This window comes from Psammomys obesus, unplaced genomic scaffold (assembly GCF_907164565.1).
Source record: "Psammomys obesus unplaced genomic scaffold, mPsaObe1.curated_primary_1811, whole genome shotgun sequence".
Classification (NCBI taxonomy): Eukaryota; Metazoa; Chordata; class Mammalia; order Rodentia; family Muridae; genus Psammomys; species Psammomys obesus.
This window is the reverse complement of record NW_026591086.1, coordinates 18,760,409-18,768,695: the sequence shown is the minus strand read 5'-3', so window position 1 is coordinate 18,768,695 and position 8,287 is coordinate 18,760,409.

Here is an 8,287-nt window from a genome sequence, read left to right as displayed (position 1 = left end):
TGTATATTCTAAGTATAATCTGTTCACTATATACAATGTTACCTGCACATATGTTTCTAAAAAATTATGAAAAACTGTTTAACTTTAAATACATGCTTTTTATTGCAATGAAGATTTAAGGTGTTTCCTGATCAAAAAAGTACCCATATTTTAGATAAGAATGTTCCCTTTACTATGGAAAATTTTTATATACATCATACATTAGATAATAGTAATTACACATGTATTTCATGAACTACTCTTTAAATTTTATTTGCGACATTCATACTTTGGAGTAACAATAAACAATAAGATACAGGAAACACTGTCCTTAATGTATACATGTTCCTTTTAGCTTCCAAAGCACTGTAGATGAAGAACAAATATTAAAGTAAAACAAGAAATCTTGTACTGTTAGTAGTGTAAGAGAATAATTTCGTCAGTAAATGCGTACTCAGTATTATTTAATGCAGTATATTTCAAATGATCTCAGACACCTAATCCCACTTGTGGTTTCAGTGTCATAGTAGATGTGGCAGAGATTGACATGGGACTACTTGTTGCACTCCATCAAAAATAAAATAAAACTTAGTTGCCTTTATTCCCTGACAATCCTGTGTAAGCACATTAGTATTTATTTAAGCACTATTGCATAATCAAACACCTTAGCACTAAACAAACGTCAGTCTGTCCATCATGTAGAAGCTTTTTAAACGATTCTCAAAATAACACATGTAACGAAGAAGTACATGGAAACATGCAGTAACTGGTCAATTTGTTTGGAGATATATGGTGTTCATTTGTAGCAAGACACTTAGAACTCTCAACAAATAGAGTGATTCAGCTATCTAAGAGAGGCTGCAACACACAATGCTGAGCTCTGTTGTTGACAATTTCAAGAGAGAGAGGGGAAAGGGAGGCAAAGATGTATGTTTGAGAGAGAGAAAGAGAAAGATAATGCTAAAGGAGAGAGAGAAAGATCTAAAGGAGAGAGAGATAAAGGAAAGACAAAGAAATAAAGGATATGCTCAATAACTTCTGAAAATATGGTGCTTTTAAAGGACAATGTTTCTTAATTTTCAATCACTATCTCCTTCAAGCCAGGGAATTCTTTCTCTACCAGCCGGTGAATAACCTATCTTGACTGAGCTCATTCCTGGCATGTTTCCCAGATACCTGCGGTGCTCATTCTGGCTGTACTGTATCCCACAGTGTGGGCAGATGGCTCCAGAAAAATTGACTAATGCAGACAGCAGTGGTCTCTTCGGACATGTTGTGAATGGGTAAGACTTCAGACCCAATATGATGTTTTCTTTTCTCTTTCCTGATATCAAACATGATGAAGTCCTCACTAACTTCTATTTTCATAGAGGATAATATCACCTCTTCCTTGAAACTCCTGTATGTTTCAGAATCAGTAATGATATATTAAGAAAAATAACATTTAGAGAACTGCAATCCTCAGAAGAACAAAGCTGAAAAGTCAAGGTACTAGAAAATAATATGTAAAGATACATACATAATTACGTGATATTTAGTAATATGGACAGGCATTTCATTTTTTTAAAAATTCTTACAAAGGTAGGCTAGAAAATCCCTACCTTTCCCTGAAAAAAATAAGGCATAATAAAATATAAAATGTTGCTTTGTGATTCTCCCCCTTGAAAGAACATAGCAACAATATAATTGACACAAATTAAGTTTGACAGGTAACTCAAAGAATGCCTTTAAATGTATTTTTCTGCTTTCACAGAGAGTACAGAGGTGTCTCATGATCAAAGTGACATAATCTCTAAACTGCATCCCATTTATTTCTCTAATCTACAAACTTAACTGTTGGAGAAAAAGATTAAAAATGTCACATCTGTGCAGAAATGTCCTGGAACAAAGAGACATATCAGGTGTATTTATGAGAAAAAGTGCCAACAGAAAATGAGGTTAAGGACTGAATCTTATCAATGCACACAAGGAGAGTCCTGAAGTATTCAGTTACTCTTGAAGTCTAAACTTTAAAAAAAAAATGATATTATTTGTTAGAGGTTAAGGGAATAAATTATGTATAGATTCTTGTAAAAATAAGTGTAATTTCTGTTTTATTTTCAATATTAAAAATTCTTGAATTTTTACTTCCCACTCTTTGCCTGCAAATTTCTTGACTTCCTTGTTTTTAATTACTGGGTAGTATTACCTTGGATAAATGTACCACAGTTTCTGTATCTATTCCTCAATTGAGAGACATCTGTGTTGTTTCCAGATTCTGGCTATTACGAATAAAGCTGCTACAAACATGGTGGAGGAAATGCCCTTGTTGTTGCTTGGGAATATTTTGGGTATATGCCAAAATAGCTGGATCTTGAGGTATCACTATTCCTAATTTTCTGAGAAAACACCAAGTTGTTTAACAGAGTGGTTGTACAAGTTTACATTCCCACCAGCAGTGGAGGAGGGTTCCCCTTTCTCCACAACCTCTCCAGCATGTGTTGTCTCTTGAGTTTTTGATCTTAGCCATTCTGATGGGTGTAAGGTGAAATCTCAAGGTCGTTTTGATTTGCATTTCCCTGATGACTAAGAACTTTGGGCATTTCTTTAAGTGTTTCTCTGCCATTCAATATTCCACTATAGAGAATTCTCTGTACCCCATTTTTTAATTGGATTCCTTATTTTTTTGCTTTTTAACTTCTTGAATTCTTTATATATTCTGGATGTTAGCCCTCTTTCAGATAGAGGGTTGGTGATGATCCTTTCCCAGTCTGTAGGCTGTCGGGTTTTTTGTTTTGTTTTGTTTTTTGAGTGTCCTTTGTTTTAGAGAAATTTTCCAGTGTCATGAAGTCCCATTTACTGATTGTTGATCATAGAACCTGTGCTGTTTCCCAGAAATAGAACGATACATGTGGTATATACTCACTTATAAGTGGATATCAGACATATAATGTAGGATAAACATACTAAAATCTGTACCACTAAAGAAGCAAAGCAAGAAGGAGAACCCTGAGTATTGATGATCAGTCCTCATTCAGAAAGGCGAACAGGTTGGATATTGGAAGACGGAGAAAACAAGGAACAGGACAGGAGCCTACCACAGAGGGCCTCTGAAAGACTACCTAGCAGGATATCAAAGCAGACACTGAGATTCATAGCCAAACTTTGGGCAGAGTTCAAGGAATCTTATGAAAGAAGGGGGAGATAGAAAGACTTGGAGGGGACAGGAGCTCCACAAGGAGAGCAATGAAACAAAAAATCTGGGCCCTGGTGTCTTTTCTGAGATTGATACTCCATCCAAGGACCACTCATGGATATAACCTAAAATACCTGCTAGGATGAGCTGTCCATGGCAGCTAAGTGTCCAAGTGGGTGTCCTAGTAAGGGGAACAGGGACTGTCTCTGACATGAAACCACTGGCTGGCTCTTTGACCACTCCACTGAGGGGGAGCAGCCTTACCAGGCCACAGAAGAAGACAATGTAGCCAGTCCTGATGAGATTTGATAAGCTAGGGTCAGATGGAAGGAGAGGAGGACCTCCTGTATCAGTGGAGTGAGGGAGGGGCATGGGAGGAGAAGAGGGAGGGAGGGTGGATTGGGTGGAACCAGGGAGGGTGCTGCATCTGGGATACAAAGTGAATAAACTGTAATAAATATAAAAATGAAAACAATTTTTCAATTTGTTTTGAATATTATAAGCAATTCTCATTGGACCTGCAGATATGGCTCAATGGTTATGAATGGGTACTTTTCTTATGGAGTTACTAATCTCCACTCACATTATACTTGTCTGGGAGCTTATATCAATCTGACACTCCTGAGTTAAGAGATTCTGGTGGCCATTTCCTTGTCCTTCTTCACAACATCACCCGAATGCACATGGATACACACACACACACACACACACACACACACACACACACAAGTACACACACAATTACACATACCCCATATACCTTCAAACACACATATACAAACACATACCATACATGCACACACACACATACACACACATACTCTTATGGACACACATGCATTCTCATGTAGAAACATACAAAATTAAAATAAACACCAGAAATATTCTATTCGTGTTGATGCAAAGCTTTTACTTAAGTATCTTACAAGAATAGAAGTCTCCAATAACAACTTTTAGTATACTAAAACTTTATTATATGTAAGTTTTTTTTAATTTTATTTTTTTCTTATTAGTTATATTTTATTAATTCTGTATCCCAGCCATGTCCTGATCCCTCATTCCCTCCCAGTCCCTCCCTCCCTCCCTCATCTCCACAGTGCCCATTTCCAAGTCCACTGATAGGGGGGACCTCCTCCCCATATATGTAAGTTTTAAGTAAAAATGATAATATAAGCGTTGATAGAAGAACTTGTCACTGGAGCTTTACAAATATGTTAATAGTCTCTGCTAGGTTCCAGCCTTATTGAAAAAAAAAAAAAAGGTTGGCTTACATCACAAAGCTGTAATAGAAATAGTAAACTCTGGCTATGAAATCTGTTTTTGATTATCTGTTGTTTTTTTCATCCAAGTATTTTTATCAGAGGAATACTTAAGAATCACAATATTATAAGAAATGATCAAAGTACTGTTAATCACACTATTAAATGCTTGTAAAAGTTTACATGCTTCTCAATAAAAACTTCATTATCTGTATAGTAGAATCTGAGCTTTTATGTTTTTTTGTATGGATTATTTGATATTGATGTGTCTAGTTTAGAAGTTGAACTTCAGGGAGAACACATTATTAGAAAAAACAAAATTTCTCTTCATTCATCTCATGGTCATATATGCTTTTAATCTCAACTCAGAATTTGTGTGTGTGTGTGTTTGTGTGTGTGTGTGTGTGTGTGTGTGTGTGTGTGTGTGAAAACTTCAAGACTTCAAAGCACCTTTCACAAAAGGTGCCATTACCATAGCTTAAAGGTGTGATTTCTGTAGACAACAAATCAACCCTCAAGGAAAAATATAGATCTATCTTCAAATGCTTACAGCACTTCCTTAGATCTAGCAAATTTTTTCCTTTTTAATTTTAATTAATTATTTTTATTAATTATAGTTTATTCAATTTGTATCCCAGCTGTAGCATCCTATGTAGTCCCCTCCCAGTACTACCCTCCCTCCCTCTTCTTCTCCTATGCCCCTCTCCAAGTCCACTGATATGGGAAATCCACCTCCACTTCCATCTGACCCTAGTCTATCAGGTCTCATCAGGACTGGCTGCATTGTCTTCCTCTGTGGCCTGGTAAGGCTGCTCCCCGCTCAGTCATTTTTAAAATTACAATTAAAAATACAGAAAATACAGGCAAGAATTTAAGGAACCCAGTGTCCCTCAACAAGCTGTCACTATTGATTTACTTTACATTCCTCTTTTTTAGCATAATCTCATAGGAATTGTCATTGGAGACAGGGGAGGAGAAATGTGATCAGAATATATTGTATGAAAAATATTTAGCTTTAACAAAAAGTATTTTTAAAAATAAAATAAAAGTTACTATGGAAGAGTTTTTCTGATGTAACTTGAAATGGTCTGTGCTCAGTTACAACTCTCTAGATCCGTGAATGGACGAAAATAAAAAAGAATATGTAAACAAAAGAAAACTAAAGTTAAAAACTGAAATGTGAGAAGCGATAAAATGACAATAATTACACCATTAAATTTTCTTTAAGGCTTTGTAAAATTTTACGTTTCAAGACAAAAACATAATCATCTGTATATTATAATCTGATTTTTTCTAAAATTTTAAATTGTTATAATTTTATTAATTAATTAATTCAATATACTTCTTGATCATAGGTACCCTCCTCCCCACTTCCTGGTTCTACATTCTTTCTTTCATCCCTTTTCCACTATTCCTCAGAATAGCAGAAAACCCTTACCAAGACACCCCAGCTCATCTATTCACATGAGGACTGAATTCATGCTCTTCCCTGTGGCCTGGAAGGGAGTTCCCACCAGGGGAAAGTGATCAAAACCAGGTAATGTAGTCCCAGTCAGAGACATGCCCTGCTTCCTTAATTAGTTGAACCACATGAAGCCTATGATGTTCATTGGGCTTATCTTCTTGGGGTCTGTACATTGTAGTATGTCTATCCTGTACTATATGACTAAAAGTCACTTATAAATGGGTTATGCCATGTGTGCCTTTCTGGGTCTGTATTACCTCACTCAGGATGATCTTTTCTACTTCCATTCGTTTGCCTGCAAATTTCATGATTTCCTTGTTTTTAGTGGCTGAATTGTATTCCATTGTGTAAACATACCATAGTTTCTTTATCCATTCTTCAGTTGAGGGACATCTAGATTGTTTCTAGTTTCTGGCTGTTATGAATAAATCTGCTATGAACATGGATGAGCAAACATCCTTGTTGTATGGCTGAGCATCTTTTGGGTGTATGCCCGGGAATGGTATATCTGGGTCTTGAGGTATATATGGGTATTTCCAGGTTTCTGAGAAAGTCAAATTGAATTGCAAAGTTGTTTTACAAGTTAGCACTTCTACCAGCAATGGAGCAATGTCTATTCCCCTTTTTCTGAATCCTTGCCTGCATTTCACTTGAGTTTTAGATCCTAGCCATTCTGATGGGTGTAAAATGGAATCCTAGAGTTGTTTCAATTTACATTTCCCTGATGATGAAAGCCGTTGAGCATTTCTTTAAGTGTTTCTCCACCATTCGAGATTCCTTTATGGAGAATTCTCCCTTTAGTTCTGTATCCCATTTTTTAACTGGATTATTTGGTTTGTTGGTTTTTAATTTCTTGTGTTCTTTATATATTTTGCATATTAGCCCTTTGTTGGATGTAGGATTAGTGAAGATCTTTTCCCAATCTGTAGTCTGCCATTTCATTCTATTGATAGCTTCCTGTGTTTTACAGAAGGTTTTCAGTTTCATGAGGTCCCATTATTGATCTTAGAGCCTTAGCTGGTCTTAGTTGGTCTTAGAGCCTTAGCTACCAGTATTCTATTCAGGAAGTTGTCTCCTGTTCTAATGAGTTCAAGACTCTTACTCAATTTCTCCTCTAGCAGATTTAGTGTATCTGGTTTTATGTTGAGGTCTTCGATCTACTTGGACTTGAGGTTTGCGCTACGTAATAAATATAAATTTATTTGCATGTTTCTACATGTAGACATCCAGTTAGAATAGCAGTATTTGTTGAAGATATTTTCTTTATCCTTTGCATGGTTTTGGCTTTTTTGTCAAAAACTTGCTTTACATTGGTGTGTATTTATTTCTGGGCCTTCATTTTTATTCATTTAAATGCCAGCACCAAGCATATTTTATTATTATTGCTCTGTAGTATAGCTTGAGGTCAGTCATGGTGATACCTCCAGATGTTTTATTATTGTATAGGTTTGTTTTTGTATGTTTGTTTATTTGTTTTCTATTCTGGGTTTTTGTTTTTTCATATGAAGTTTAGGATTTTTCTTTCAAGGTCTGTGAAAAATTATATTGGTATTTAATGGGGATTGCATTGAATCTATTGGTTGCCTTTGGTATGATGGCTATTTTTATTGTTAATCCTACTGATTTATGAACATGGGAGATATTTCTATCTTCTAGTATTTTTTTCATTATCGTTCTTCTGAGACTTGAAGTTCTTGTCATACATGTCTTTGTCTGCCTTGGTTAGAGTTATCCCCAGTTATTTTATATTATTTGTTTCTATTGTGAAGGGTGTCGTTTCCCTAATTTCTTTCTCAGCCCATCTGTCATTTGTATACAGGAGGGCTACTAAAAATTTTTAAAATAACCTTGTATCCAGCCACTTTGCTGAAGGAGTTTCTCAGCTGCAGAAATTTTCCGGTGGAATTTTTGGGGTTGCTTATATATACTATCATATTATCTGCGAATAGCAATACTTCCTTTCTGATTTGTATCCCTTTGATCTCATTTAGTTGTCTTGTTGTTCCAGCTAGAACTTCTAGTACTATATTAAAGAGATAGAGAGAGAGTGGGAAACCTTGTCTTGTCCCTGATTTTAGTGGGTTTCTCTTCATTTAGTTCCATGTTGCCTATCGGTTTGCTGTATATAGCTGTTATTATATTTAGGTATGGGCCTTTTATCCCTAATCTCTCCAAGACTTTTATAAATAAGGGGTGTTGCATTTTTCCAAAGGCTTTTTTTTGTATGGAGATGATCATGTGAATTTTTTCCCTTTCAGTTTGTTTATATGGGGGATTACTTTGGTAGCTTTTCATATGTTGAATCATCCTGCATTATTGAGATGAAGCCTACTTGATCATGGTGGATGATGTGTTTGATGTATCCTTGAATTTGGCCTGCAAGTATCTTAGTGAGTATTTTTGCATCAA